Source organism: Ailuropoda melanoleuca, chromosome 13, assembly GCF_002007445.2.
Source record: "Ailuropoda melanoleuca isolate Jingjing chromosome 13, ASM200744v2, whole genome shotgun sequence".
Taxonomy (NCBI): domain Eukaryota; kingdom Metazoa; phylum Chordata; class Mammalia; order Carnivora; family Ursidae; genus Ailuropoda; species Ailuropoda melanoleuca.
The window spans coordinates 74042685-74057435 of record NC_048230.1 but is presented as its reverse complement, the minus strand read 5'-3'; the positions used below and the strand labels follow the sequence as shown (position 1 = coordinate 74057435).

General features: G+C 39.6%; 1 protein-coding gene across 2 annotated transcripts in view; it reads right to left on the bottom strand.

Moving 5' to 3' along the window:
* Positions 1–13776, bottom strand: part of PTPRA (protein tyrosine phosphatase receptor type A) — a 92741-nt gene extending 78965 nt beyond the window's left edge. The window contains exons 1-2 of one of the 2 annotated variants that reach the window (XM_034641859.1): positions 11570–11581; positions 3453–3457 (exon numbers count right to left, since the gene is read on the bottom strand). The gene's annotated coding sequence lies outside the window, so the exon portion shown is untranslated. Of the gene's footprint in view, positions 1–3452; positions 3458–11569; positions 11582–13757 lie in introns of those variants that run through there. The other variant, XM_034641858.1, reaches the window with a different exon arrangement.
* Between the last annotated feature and the right edge of the window lie 975 nt (positions 13777–14751).

Genomic DNA, 14751 nt, shown 5'->3' with positions numbered 1-14751 from the left:
GGCTCACAGCTCCCAAACCCTTAAACTATCCTGAGAGTTAAGAACAAGGAGCATCTTTTGTTATATTTTGTCCCTTGCCTCAGTTCCTAAAAATGCTTCAGAGCCATCAAGGTGAAATGTGTGTTTTATAATTCATAATAAAGCCTTTCCACCATAACTGGGTTTATATTAATGAAGGTGACTTTTGCAAAGCATCTAAGAATGGAGACTAAGAATGCAAAGCATCACATCTAATTGTGAGGGGGACCAACCATGAACAGAAAGTTGGAACTTTCAGTCCCACCCTGATTTCTTGGGAAGAGTGGCTAGAGGTTGAATCAATCACCAATGACTGATGAATTAATCAACTGTGCCCATGTAATGAAGTCTCTATAAAAAATAAAAAAGAAGGGGGTTCAGAGAGCTTCCACACTGGCAAACCAGAACACTTCCATTTGCCACTGTGCCAAGCCCCAAGTTCCACAAGGACAGAAGCTCCTTTGCTTGGGACTTCACCAGTGTATCTTTTCATCTGGCTGTTGATTTGTATCTTGTAATACCTTTTGTAATAGATCTTTATCTAGTGAGTAAACAGGTTTTTCTGAGTACTGTGAACTGTTATGGCAAATTAATCAAACCCAAAGAGATAGTCCTGGGAACCTTTGATTTACAGCCAGTTGGTCAAAAGTAGAGGTAACAATGTGGACTTATGACTGGCATCCTGAGTTGGAGGGGGTCATCTGAAGTGGAGGGAAGTCCTATGGGACTGAGCCCTCTACCTGTGGAATCTGATTCTATCTCTGCGTAGACAGTGTCAGAATTGAATTGAATTCATGAACACACTGCTGGTGTCCAAAAACTGTTTGTTGGTGTGGCAAAACCTACACACACACACACACACCCCACCACGTTGAATCTGATCCAGGAACCCTTTCACAGGGGCAGAGCTGAACACTGAACAATGAGATACCAGAGGTAAGGAGGGCCCAGGCATCTGACTTAGGTGAATTATAATGCTATAAGCAGGAGGACCACTCTGGGGACACGACATGCCATGGATAAAGTAATAAGCTTAGTTCTGAACATGGAGAATGCACATGACGTACCTACATGGGGCAGGGGTCCAGGGTATGAGGGTGGGAGAAGGGGCAGAATGGTAGACAAGCAATGACAAAGCAGCTGCCACAGAAGTCAGGCAATAAGCCAAAGAAAGGAGGAAGACAGCTGTAAGAGTGACAAAAGCAGCAATGAGAGAGCCAGGCAAGAGACATCTGACAAGCACAGGAGGCAGGAGTAGGTGGGTGTGGGTGAGTAGAAAACTGATACATGCCATCAAGAGAGGGTGGGGTAGGAACAGCACACTGAATACTTACCAGGAAGAGAAAAGAGCTTGAAAACCTGCTGAAGGCTTCTGAAGATGGCCTAGTACACCAGAAATCGACTTTTATTACTATAGGTCTTCTCTTAAGAAAGGTAATATGGTAGAAAGGTCCAAAATAAAGGGAAGAGGACCCGCCTCTTAAAATCAGCAAAAGTCTGAAACCTGAAGAGATGCTCATTTTCACAGATGAAATTTAGGACCACCAAAACTATAAAATAGATTAAGTTACACCTAAGGCAAGATTCAGTTTGGGGCCTGGAGAGAGATGAGCCTGGAGGCAAGGAATCAGATTACTTCAATAAACAAACAAATTAGTTTTGTATAAATTTACATTGCAGACTGAGACAAAGAAGCATGTGGAAAAGTATATGCTCTCTTTAAGCACACCTTGGAATAAGTTACTGGATATATGAAACCAACGTATAGTGCAGTTACATGCATAAAATAAGAAACAAAAACAAACCAGGGGCAATTTTGAAAAGAAAGAATGAAGTTGGAGAAATCCATTTACTCAAAGTTAAGACTCACTATACAGATACTGTAGTTAAGACAATGTGGTATTTAGCAAAGGGATAAATATACAGACCTATGAAATAAAACAAAACCAGAAGCAAATACACACAAATATAACCAAATATTTTTGACAAGGGTACAAAAATGGAGGAAGGACAGCCTTTTCAACAAATGGTGCTGGGAAAACTGGATACTGTACCCACATGCAAAAGAATGAAGTTGGTTCCCTACCTAACACCTAACCTTTGATCAATGGATCAAAGACCTAAACATAAGGGCTAATACTGTAAAACTCTTAGAAGAAAATATGGGAGGAAGCTTCATGGCACTGGATTTGGCAATGCTTTTTATTTTATTTGTTTGTTTATTTATTTAAATTTTATTTATTTATTCGACAGAGATAGAGACAGCCAGCGAGAGAGGGAACACAAGCAGGGGGAGTGGGAGAGGAAGAAGCAGGCTCATAGCAGAAGAGCCTGATGTGGGGCTCGATCCCATAACGCCGGGATCACGCCCTGAGCTGAAGGCAGACGCTTAACCGCTGTGCCACCCAGGCGCCCCTGGCAATGCTTTTTAAAGTATGGCGCTAGAAGCGTAGTTCAACAAAACAAAAAGTACATAAGTTGGACTTCATCAAAATTAAAAACATCTGTACATCAAAAGTCACTATCAAAAGAATAAAAAGGAAACCAACAGAAAATGTGTGCAAATCACCTGATAAGGAATTGAAAATCAGAAAATATAAAGAACTCCTACAACTCAACAACCAAAAAACCCAAACTGATTAAAAAATGGGCAGAGGGCACAAAGAGACATTTCTCCAGGGAAGACAAATGGCCAATAAGCATACAAAAAGATGCTCCAATCACTAATCCTTAGGGAAATGCAAATCAAAACCATACTGAGACACTACTTCCATGCCCATTAGAATGGCTATTACTTAAAAGGAAAAAAAAAAGAGAAAGATAAAAAGAGGAAAATAACGAGTGTTGACAAGGATGTGGAGAAATTGGAAATCTGTGCACTGTCAGTGGAAATGTAAAATGGTGCAGTCACTGTGGAAAACAGTAAGGTGATTACTCAAAAAATACAGAATTACCATACAACAGAGCAATTCTACTTCTGGGTATACATCCAGAAGACCTGAAAGCGGGAACTCACACAGATATTTTGTACACCAATGTTTATGGCAGCATTATTCACAACAGCCAAAAGGCTGAAGCAACTTAAGTATCCACTGACAGAAGAGTGGATAAACAAGATGTGGTAGATATATACACTGGAGTATTATTCAGCCTTAAAAAGAAAATTCTGACACATGCTACCACATGGATGACCCTTGAAGACATCATAATAAATGAAACAAGCCAGATGCAAAAGGACAAATACCTTTCGATTTCATTTACATTAAGAACATATAGTCAAATTCATACAGACAGAAAGTAGAATAGTGGTTACCAGGGGGTGTTGGGGGGGGGTTAAATAGGTATAGAGTTCAGTTTTGCAGGATAAAAAGTTTTAGAGACGGACAGTGATAATGGTTACCCAAAAATGTGAAGGAACTTAATGCTGTATATACACTTAAAAAGGTTAAAATGGTAAATTTTATATTATATAGGCAAGAAAACAAACTACCCAGTAAAATAACGGGGAAATAATGTGAACATTTTCACCAAAGAGATATGTAAGGCAAACAAGCACATGAAATATGTTACAAATCATAATCATTATGGAAATGCAAAACACAAAATACCACACTAAAGTGGCTAAAATTAAAAGACTGATAATACCAAGTATTGTCAAGGATATGAAGAAATCACAACCCTCACATTGCTCCTAGGAATGTAAAATGGTATAAGCCGATTGAATAATCATTTGCCAGTTTCTTAAAAAGTTAAACACAAACCTGCCATACAATCCAGCCATTCCACTCTTGGGTATTCATCCAAAAGGAATGTATGTTCATACAAAAGCTTGTACATAAATGTTCACACAGAAACTTTATTTTTAATAACTGAAAACTGGAAACAACCCCAAAGTCCATCAATATATCAACAGATAAAGTTTGTTATGTCCATATAATAGAATACTGCTTAGCAATAAAAATGAATGAACTATTGATACATACAACATGGATGGATCTCAAAATAATTATGCTAAGAAACAAAAAAGGGTAAATACTTGTTTTAAAACATAGGTTTTATTATTATTCAGTTATGACGAGACCAACAAATCAGATGATTGCCACTGAAAAGACAGTTTGTTATTAATAATTCCCAAGAGGAGGTGGCATGCCAAGTCATACAGGGGCCACATGAAGCACCAGGGTTGGTTAGGAAGCAGGGGGAGTGAGGAGAAACCATGAGTAAGAACGGTTACTGGCTATCGTGGTTTCTGCAGGAAGAAACAGGCAGAGGCAAAGCAAAAATGTTAGGATTAGCTAATCTGAATAAACTCTGGGGTTTAGAGGCTATCCCTAATTGCCTGATACCTGGCCTGGGGGTGACCCTGGCAGATAGTGACCTAGAATGTGAAAGCCCTATAAAGAAGGTGCTTGGGGTATGGGCTCTGAATTGGCTGGTTTGCATATGAAAGGCACACTAGCAGGTGAGTTGTTTACGATCTCCAGAAATTGGCTAACCCTGAGAGGGGCAGTCTCCCTAGCGTAGGCAAGGCTACACATCAAAAACACATAGTTAACGCAATAATGCCTTATTTCATTTATATAAAATCCTAGCAAATACAAACTAATCTAGAGCAACGGAAAACAGATCAGCAGTTGGGGGGATGCCTGGATGGCTCAGTCAGTTAAGTGTCTGCCTTTGGCTTGGGTTGTGATCCCAGGGTGCTGCGATCCAGTTCTGCATTGGGCTCCTTGCCCAGCAGGGAGCCTGCTTCTCCCTCTGCCTGCCGCTCCCCCACTTGTGTTCGCTCTATCTCTGACAAATTAATAGATAAAATCTTTAAAAAAAAAAAAAAGATCAGCAGTTGGTGAGGGACAGAGGAGTGGGCATCAGCAAGAGGGAGGGATTACAAAGGGGCACAAGAAAAATTTGGGGGATGATGGGTACGTTCACACTCTCGATTGTCGTGATAGTTTCACCAAATACATGTCAAAACTTAATAATTTTTATACTTTAAATGTGTATACAGTTTATTGTATGTCAATTTTAAAGTTGTTTATAATTAAAGGAAAAATACAGAAAACATACAATAAAAAATTTAAAAGGCCAAAGGATGGTTCTTTTTTTTTTTTTTTAAAGATTTTATTTATTTGACACAGAGAGAGAGCCAGCAAGAGAGGGAACACAAGCAGGGGAAGTGGGAGAGGAAGAAGCAGGCTTATAGCGGAAGAGCCTGATGTGGGGCCTGATCCCACAACGCCGGGATCACGCCCTGAGCCGAAGGCAGATGCTTAACCCCTGTGTCACCCAGGCGCCCCAAAAGGATGGTTCTATGACAAATTAACAAAATAGATAAAAAGAAAAGGCACAAATTAATATCATTAATAAGTGGAAATAACAACAAATACTGCAGATGAAAACTGAGACTATTATCAACTACAGGAAAATAATTCTGAAAACTTAAAAAAATGGACAAATTTCCAGAAAAATGGAACTTAAAATTAGCTTAGAAATATTATAAAAATAAAAAACCTGAATATTCTTACAACTCTTTAAGAAGCTGAATAAAAGTCAAAATTTCCTCACAAAGAAAACACTATGCCAAGATGATAGATGAGAAAAAAGGAGGGAATAATTTCCAATTCGTTCTAAGAGTAAGTGAAACGTGGCACTAAAATTAAACAAAAACATTACAAGAAAAGTATAGTCCCTTTTCCACTCAATAACAACATAGATTCAAAAATCTTAAAACACTAACAAATTGAATCTGGTATATAAAAAAGACAAACCACAATCAATCTGAGTTTATCCAAAGTGTACAAATACATGTGGATATAAAATCTATATTAAAGAAGAAAGATCATATAATCATTTCAATTGATATAGAGGAAACACTGGCTAAAAACACATGAATTCATGATTTTTAAAAACCCTCTGAATTAGGAATCGAAGACTTCCTTCACCTAATAAAACAGTTCCTGTTTTAAAACAACAACCCTAACACTGTGCAGCTATCATCTTCAGTAGGGAAACATTGGAAGCATACCCTTTAAAATCAGGAATGAGACAAGATGACCCATCATCACTTCTACTATTCAATAATTTATGAGAGAGGCACCTGGGTGGCATAGTCAATTAAGCCTCTGACTCTTGGTTTGGCTCAGGTCATGATCTCAGAGTCCTGAGACTGAGCCCCAAGTCGGGCTCCAGGCTCATCGGGGGTCTGCTTGAGATTCTCTCTCCCTTTCTCTCTGCCCCTCTTGCTCATGCCCTCTGTCTCTCTAAAATAAATAAATAAATCTTTTTAAAAAATTTATGAGAGGTCCTAGCCTTGGCAATAAGAAATAGAATCATAAAAATTAGACAGGCTGCCGGGGCACCCAGGTGGCTCAGTTGGTTAGTCCGACTCTTGATTTCAGCTCAGGTCATGATCTCGGGGGTTGTGAGATCCAGCCTCATGTTGGATTCCATGTTCCTTGAAGAGTCCACTTGAGATTCTCTCTCCCCCTTTCCCTCTGCCACCTCACTTATGTGCACGCTCTCTAAATAAATAAATAAATAAATAAATAAATAAATAAATAAATAAATAAATAAAAATCTAAAACAAATTAGACAGGATATGATTTTCTGCAGGAATTAGGATCACTTACACAGAAAACCCACAACAACCTCCATGTAAATCCTAAGAAACAATGGGAGGTTGGGTATTAAGGTGACTAGAGAAAGGATTTTTTTTTAAAAGATTTATTTATTTATGTATTTGACAAAGAGAGAGAGACAGCCAGAGAGGGAACACAAGCAGGGGGAGTGGGAGAGGGAGAGGGAGAAACAGGCTTCCTGCTGAGCAGGGAGCCCTGACGAGGGGTTCGATCCCAGGACCCTGGGATCATGACCTGAGCCGAAGGCAGCTGCTTAACGACTGAGCCACTCAGGTGCCCCTAGAGAAAGGATTTCTATACCCTAGCAAAACTAGCCACTGATTTGCACCAAGGAAAGGGTTTGTTAGGTTACGAGAGAACTAACCAAATGTAAATGGGGAGGAGAACTCAGTGGGGAGGAAAGGAAGGTAGGAAGAGATAAGAGAAAGAATGGAAAAGTGAAGGAGTTTCAATCTGTCATCTCTGAGATTTTCTGTGAAGAATGTAGCAAAGTCAAAGGCTAAAAAAGAGGGTGAGACAGTGGGATAAAGTTTTAAGAAGTGATAAGACTAACACTGCTGCTGCAGAAAATGGCTGGAAATCGAAGAAAAGGGCCCAGTTGAGATGAGACTCATTTTTCAAGAATTCTTTTTTGGAAAATTCTTGAAACAGTAATGGTTTGGAAAACACAGAATTAAGATTTGCTGGCTGAATGTAACAGAACTATAAGCAACATGGTTGAGTACTGGCAAGAGAATAGCTGAATTGCTGAACCAGAGTCTATCTTTGACAAGAACGGATGGCAGATACTAAAGATGATTTCAAAACATAAAGGACTAAAGTGACTAAAAATTCAGAAGATGTCAGAGGATGTCTTATAGTGGCAACAACTGGGTAGGTAAATTGGAAGGTCCCAAGAGACTAATTTCACCAGAATCATTTGGAATCTATTTAACTGACAGGCTACATAGTCCTTGAAAAATCAGTAAATATTGTTAACCCTATGTAGTTATAGCTTCCTTGAGATGTATGGATCTCAACACCAGCACAATGTAAATCCTTTACTACCTCCAGATTATGTCACAAGCAGCTTGCTAAATACCCCTCCATAATTCAATGTTTACTTTCTTCCTCCACTCCTGTAGGCAAAACTTATTTAAGCCTGCAGTGCTAATTCTCTCCTTTAAAAAAATGTGTAGATTATTTGAAGCATTCATCAGCTTCCTATCCAACTGATTAAACAAAAATTTAGAGGCAAATTTTATATAAAAATAATTCTATTATTCCTCTCTCTGACAAATACAATCTTTAAAAAGGTGGGGGGGACGCTGGGTGGCTCAGTTGGTTAAGCATCTGCCTTTGGCTCAGGTCATGATCCTGGGATGGAGTCCGGCATCAGGCTCCTTGCTCAGAGGGGAGCCTGCTTCTCCCTTTGCCTGCCACTCTCTGCTTGTGAGCTCTCTGACAAAGAAATAAAATCTTTAAAAAAAATAATTTTAATACAGACATTTAAATTTTGGCCTACAAACTTGGCAAAAATTAGGCTGCCAAGTCACTATATCAGATACTGGTAGACACTAACTTCTATGCTGTGACATTAATCAATAGTGAAATCTCTTATCTGGAAGGAGGACTGTTCATATACTCAGTGTATGCAAAGAGTCCCTGCTGAGCGCACAGTGTGGTGTGTACTCTACGAAAGAGTCCAAGAGACAGGCATTGCAGGGGGAGGGTAGTTTAATTCTTTCACAATGCCTGTGGAAAGTCTGGGAGTGCTGAAAGCCTAGAAAACTCATGAAAGGCCCTTTTATAACCAGGGTGAATGTGGTGCACAAAAGCAAAGTCAGATGACCTACTTAAAGCTTTGCATTTACTGACGAGAATTAATTCTCATTCCACGTTAGTCTCTTTCTAGAAAAAGAAAGCCTTACATAATGGTTGAAAAGTTGAAAAGATACAGGGAGTATAACTCTACTAAGTTCCAATCTTTCCCTCTCGAATATCAGCTCAAGACCTAGAGTCTGTGGCCAGAAACAGAATATACTTCATAAGGTTCTGAGAGGTATACTCTTGTTTACCTCAGAGTAACAATGTGTTCTCTGACTGCTGGGCTTTGAAGAAATTTAAGTTCTATAATCCATCAATCACATCAGAAGTTGGGGCTAATAATATTATGAGAGGAAATCTTACTCTTTTCCTGGACCTTATACAAAGCAAATGGATGGTACACCTGTCCTATAAGGCAAGGACAGCCTAAATTCCTTCAAAGTGGGGAACCAATCATTTGCTCATTGTTCAACTAAGTTCCTTGTGTTGTACCACACAAGGATGGAGAGAGAGAAGCTTCTGCCCTTGAGGACCTCACATCTTAAGTGTTTTCTTACCTACCTTTCTCATGTTACCCAAAACATTTCAGGTTAGTCAGCAGAACTCATATCATCCAAGAGGTAGATAAACATGGTCTTTCTTCATTTTGATTCATTTACTCTTTCCTTTAAATAGAGGCCTAAGATGGAAAATTCTTATCTCATTCTTCTATATTAATTCCCCATTAAAAAAATTTCTCTGATCTATTCTAATTTTGTTAAGTCAACAGGCACTCATAGAATGCCTACTGTATGTGCCAAACAGTGTAAACACTTGTGAGGAATATGAAGAAACCTGACACGGTCCCTCTCCTCACATACTCCTTTCATTACTTCCCATCCCACTTCCTTGTGGTATTCTCGCCTTCCTCCCTTCCCTCCATCTGTTTTGTTTTGAATGAATAATCAGATAACTAGTGCAAGATCACAGAGCTACGGTGCCTGGGTGGCTCAGTTGGTTAAGGCAAGGACAGGATCGAGTCCTGTGTCAGGCTCCCCACTCAGTGGGGAGTCTGCTTCTTCCTCTGCCCTTTACCTTACTCTCTCTCAAAAAATTAAAATCTTAAAAAAAAAAAAAAAAGGTTACAGAGCTAGATCTAGAGCCTAGATTCATCAACTCCTAATTCACTAATCTTCTGAAGGAAATTGGGAGAAAAATGGTGGGGGATAGGGGACATCTTCCAGAGCTCATTAATGTAATTCCAAATCAATTTCAACTCGCCCTCCACTGCTCCCCCTGCCCCCACTTTTTTGGGTGTTATTCAGTCTTTATATTGGCACTTGCTTCTGTTTGGGAGCTTCTGGTCTCAGTTCTCTCACATCAGCCAGCCAGGTCTCAGCTTAAACGAAAACTGATGAAGTTAGTTATGGTAGGACCATTCTCATACCCTCCCCACTCCAAATATTCACTACCATAGCAACCTTTTCATTGTTTTCATAGAACTTCATTGTATATACATTTATCTGTCATTTAATCAAGATTCTGTCTCCAGTGTAGATTAAAGACTATGTTTGCTCTGCTCACAGAACCTACCTAGCACTAGCAAAGTGCCCCACACATAACAGGTATCCCAGGCAGTGGACTAAAGTAGTGACTAAACTCCTCCTTAAAAGAATCTCAAGCCCTAAAACTGGATTAAAATGATTCAAGACCTCTAGGCAAGGCCAGAAACAAATGTAAATCCTCTCTAGAAAAAGATAGCATCTTAAGTCTCAAATTATTTTTACAAATAATTTAAAAAATATGTCTGGCCCATGAGGAAATAACATGAGAATCAGCAGAAAACAGACAAGAACAGTACCATAGCATTAAGAATTTTAGCCAAGTATCAACACCATTATATTAAATATATAAATAAATAAATAAAGGCAGAACTACCAAAAAAAAAAAAAGACCAAACAGAAATTCTCAAACTGAGAAAATACAATAGCTGACACAAACATCTCAACAGATGTTAAGAACAGATAAAATACAGCTGAAGAGAGAATTAGTGAAATGGAAGTATCTATGATAAAGCAGAGGGAGGCAAAAGGATAAAAAATATAAGAGATGGTAAGAGGTATAGAGAATACAGTGAGATGATTTATTCTATAATTTGAGCCCCAGATAAAAGGAGTAAGAGAAATAAGACAGAAGAAATACCTGAAGAGACAAAGGCTAAAATTCTCCAAAACTGACCAAAGACATCAAGCCACAGGGGCACCTGGATGGCTCAGTTGTTAAGCATTTGCCTTCGGCTCAGGGGGTGATCCCAGCATTCTGGGATCAAGCCCCATATCGGGCTCCTCTGCTGGGAGCCTGCTTCTTCCTCTCCCACTCCCCCTGCTTGTGTTCCCTCTCTCGCTGGCTGTCTCTTTCTCTCTGTCAAATAAATAAATAAAATCTTTGGGGAAAAAAAAAAGACATCAAGCCACAGATTCAAGAAATCCTAAGAACCTCAAGCAGATAAATAAAAGGGAAATCTGTGTCTTTATATACCACAGTAATATTTCTGAAAACCAAAGAATCAAAAAAAAATTTTTTTTAAGCAGTCAGAAGGAAAAAAAAAAAAAGACAGTGTGGTAGATTGTTAGTGAAGATGGCTATAAAAATTTTGACCATACTTTTTATAACAAGAAACTGGTACTCCTATCAAAAGGTAGAGCTTATTTCTCCATCCCTTGATTTGAGCTGGCCTTGTGACTTGCTTGAACCAAGAAAATGAAGCAGAAGTGATGGTATAACTTCCAAGTTGACACCTCAAGAGACCTTGCAGCTTCCATTTTGCTCTCTGGGAACACTGCTGCCATGATATGAAGCAGCCCTGGCTATGTAAAAAGCCCTGACCTTTTTACATACAGAGGTCCAGCAGACAGCCAACACCAACTGCCAGACATGTGCTTGAGACAATCTCGTCCCAGATTAACCAGGAGCTGACTACAGCTGCACAAATGACTCTAGTCAAGACCACAGAGGAACCAAACAGCTAACCCAACACAGTTTACTGATTCAAAGAATGGTAAGCTAACTAGATGGTTGTTGCTTTACGCTACTAAGTTTTAATATCTTAACAAAAAACAGACAGCAAGGGGGCACCTGGGTGGCTCGGTAAGTTAAGCATCCTACTCATAATGTCAGCTCAGGTCATGATCTCATGGGTTGGGAGACTGAGCCCGGCATTCCGGCTCTGTGCTCAGCAGGGAGTTTGCTTGAGATTCTCTCCCTCCACCCCACTCTGGCGTGCAGGCATGCGTGCTCTCTCTCCCAAAAACACATAAATAAATCTTAAAAAAAATACACAGCAAGAGAAAATAGATATGTAAACATTTTCTTCAGGGAAAAATATCATTAAACATCTGATTCTAGTACTCAAGTATTTTAAACTTTACATCACAGTAGTTAAGTTACAAGTTTTCAAGAAAAAAGTAAACATCATCTAAGGACTTTGCATCCTCTCCTAGGGAAAAGGTTAGTGACTTTTTGGTTGTATGCAGGGTAGTTGTATGATGTTAGGTGGAAGCATGACCTTGTTATTGTCTTTATTCAGAGATTAAGTATGGTTTAAGGGGATGCATAGGGGTGCCAAGTTGGTCAAACATCAGTCTGATGTTTCTGTGAAGGTATTTTTGGATGAGATTTACATTTAAACTAGTGGACTCTGAGTAATGCAGATTGTCCTTCATAATACGGGCAGGCCATATTCAATCAGTTGAAGGTGTGAACAGAAGACTATTCCTCTCCCAAGCCAGAGGACATTCTCCAGCAGACTTGTCTTTGAACTGTAACTTTTTCTTGAGTCTCCAGCCTGCTAGAGGTTTACTTCAGAAATTTAATCATGGTCTATTATTAAGGAACAAATTAATAAAAATCCTCATTAAAATAATTAAAAATATTGAAAGGCACGTGATTACCCTGATGGATGCCAAAAAAAGTTACTTGTAAAACTCCTGATTTTTTAAAAATGCATTCATTAGGGGAAAAAAATTATTGAGCATTTACTATATATGTCAGGTCCTGCGCCTGGTACTAGAAATGAAATAGTAACAAGCAAAACCTAAGTAAATCCCTACCTTCATGAAACTTACAATCTATGAACAAAAACCAACATTAAATGGACAAATGTGACAAGTGATAGGAGAATTATAGGACTCCAGAAGCCTACAAGAAGAAATTTGACCTAGTAACAAAGCTCAGTCCAGGCCTCCCTGAGGCAGTGATTCCTGAACTGGAATGTAAAGAATAAATAGGAGTTAAGCAGGAAAGAAGGATAGGAAACTCAGTTCTAACTAGTGGTCTCAGAAACGGTGGGAGCAGGGCCTGAAAGAAGGCATTGTAACTGGAGCATGAAGAGCATGGCGCCAGAGGCAGCGGGAGATGTATGCGGAACAGGACCATATAGGGAGGATTTTTCTTTGTCCTACAAGCATTCAGAAGCCTTTGAAGAGTGGAAGCATAAGGGAATGGGCACTCTGGCTAGGTCAGATGACAGAACACAGGATGTGAGTAGCCCAGTTAGGCTAAGGCTACTGGCAGAGATGTAAAAACATTACAAGTTCAGGAGATATTTAGGAGGTAAACTGAACAGGCACTGATAGTGGATTTGCTCTTGAGGCGAGGGAGAGAGAGTTGTCGAGTGCTACTCCTCTTAGGCTTCTCGTTTACCTACCAGGTGGCATTCAACCAGTCAGGGAATGGAGGAAAAGAACCATATTTGTGAAGGAATTTCTCAGGAATCCTTAGAAACCAGAAACAAAATAACCTTTCAGCTGAAAATACTACCTCAGCCTAATGGCCAACAACATACTGAAAAGCAGTATGCACTGAAATCAATTATCACTAAAGGAAAATGAGAAAAGCACGTTGGCTATCACCACTATGGTTTACTGATCTTCAAAAGGCTGGCATATGGTCTCTGTTGCAACTACCCAACTCTCCTGCTATACCATGAAAGCAGCCATAGACAATATGGAAAGTATAAATGTGACTGTGTTCCAATAAAACTTTATATATGAATACCGAAATTTGTATTTAATATAACTTGTATTTAATATAATTTTCATATAGTATTCCATATGAGGTTTTCCCAACCATTTAAAAATGTAAAACCCATTCTGAGCTCGTATGTCATACACAAAAAGGTAGAAGGTTAAATATGGGAGGCAGGCCTTAGTAGGCCGACTTATGTTCTAGAAGCTCTAGCTAATGGGATGAGAAAAGAAAACAAAATGAGATGTAATCATTAGGTAAAATCTTCCCAAAACTTAACTGCAGGGGCGCCTGGGTGGCTCAGTCGTTAAGCGTCTGCCTTCGGCTCAGGGCGTGATCCCAGCGTTCTGGGATCGAGCCCCACATCAGGCTCCTCCGCTGGGAGCCTGCTTCTTCCTCTCCCACTCCCCCTGCTTGTGTTCCCTCTCTCGCTGGCTGTCTCTCTCTCTGTCAAATAAATAAATAAAACCTTAAAAAAAAAACTTAACTGCAAATGAAAGACTATGCACTTAGAAAAAAATACATAAGTAAAAAACTAATGTTCTTAAACTAATGTACTAGTGTTCATAATTTAAAACTGAAATGGGGTCTTCTAGGCCAGGACAATATGGAATATGCATATTCTACCCTATTTCAACAGAAAAACACCCCAGACAAAATTCATGAAGCAACTAAAAGAGGATTCTGAAAAGGGGAAAAAAGAAGGTGGGTTGGCTAGGGACCATGGACATGAGGACTGACCCAGCAGGAAGTTTCCTAGTTTTTATTTGATTTGGTTTGGTCTGACTTCTAATATGTCCTAGTCTGAGCTCTGGAGAGGCCCACAACCTGAAAACAATAATGAGCACAGTCAAAAAAGTGCTAAGGAATGACTGGTTTCTCTAGACAAAGGACCAGGAAAAGAGGAGCTCAGCCAAGACAAAAACATTTTGACCATACATGCCCTACTTCAGGCAAACAACAACAAAAAAAGTGGCGCCCCCTCCCTCTCCTCATCAGGCACTGTAGCCCAGAAACTGTGGGCAGAGTTCTGTCTTCCAATCTTGCATTAACGTCCTGCATGAATGAGGCAGTACCTTTTCCCCTCCCCATGCTGTAGCTGTGGAGAACATGGGAGGAGCCCTGTCTTCTATCTCCATCCTGGAATAACAAAACAGAGTTCTGACCCCAGCCCAACTAGACAGTAAGGGGAGGATTATGGTGAAGAGGAAGTTAGAAAAACAAACCCTCTAAATATGTGTACAAAATCCTATACATACCTCCAAGCAACTCGTGTAAAAATGAC